Source organism: Plectropomus leopardus, chromosome 11 (genome assembly GCF_008729295.1).
Source record: "Plectropomus leopardus isolate mb chromosome 11, YSFRI_Pleo_2.0, whole genome shotgun sequence".
NCBI classification, from domain to species: domain Eukaryota; kingdom Metazoa; phylum Chordata; class Actinopteri; order Perciformes; family Serranidae; genus Plectropomus; species Plectropomus leopardus.
The window spans coordinates 26,081,942-26,082,339 of NC_056473.1; positions in this window are offsets into that span (position 1 = coordinate 26,081,942).

The following is a 398-nucleotide window of genomic DNA, read 5'->3' on the forward strand; positions in this document are numbered from 1 at the left end:
GAAGAAACGGGTTTTTCCGAAAGCGCCTGCGCCAGTGAAGAATGACCTCATAACCACAACACACACACACATACATACGTACATAAATCACTTTGAAGCAGCTTCAGGCTATCAATTTTGCATGATTTCCTTATGACAATGGGTTCATGCAGCTTATCCTTACAATCAGAAGTCATGTGAATCAAATCATTAACCATTAATAGAATTAATAGATTCTAGATCATATGATAAGCACAATAATCCTTTTGGGGTATGTTCATGTAAGATTTTTTTTGGGTAAATCTTGGCCATTTTTTATTATTATTATTATTATTATTATTATTATTATTATTATTATTGCATGCAGTTTTCCCCATTGTGGGACTAGGATATTACTTATTATTATTATTATTATTATT